Here is a 476-nt window from a genome sequence, read left to right on the forward strand (position 1 = left end):
CTCATCAACTGTTTCAAAATGTTTTTTACTTAAGGAGAGAGGCTATCCCCTATTGTAACTGTCTGATCCGGATGGCGTGTGCTCAATATCCATCTTTCCGGGCCGATGGCCCTAGTGGGTCCTTGGCGGCATCTTTTGGTATTCAATATCTCTCCCAGTTTGTCACGAAACACCGTTGCAATACCCCGCGGGGTAGGGAACTTCATGAAACCTCACGCCATGGAGACTATAGCGTCCAATTTCCCCAGGGTGAACCTTCCAATGATTACATTGTGGTATGACTCAACACGCACCACAAGGAATGTTAGGAGTATGGTCCTTTCCCGGGGCTCTTGTCCGAACGTGACTGGGAAAGTAATCTGGCCAATTGGATCAACCATTTCTCCTGTGAAACCCTTAATAGGGGCGTGCACCGACTCAAGCAGCTTTTTGTCTTCTGGTTGCATTCTATTGAAACAATGTTCATAGATAATGTC

This window comes from Helianthus annuus, chromosome 9 (assembly GCF_002127325.2).
Source record: "Helianthus annuus cultivar XRQ/B chromosome 9, HanXRQr2.0-SUNRISE, whole genome shotgun sequence".
NCBI classification, from domain to species: domain Eukaryota; kingdom Viridiplantae; phylum Streptophyta; class Magnoliopsida; order Asterales; family Asteraceae; genus Helianthus; species Helianthus annuus.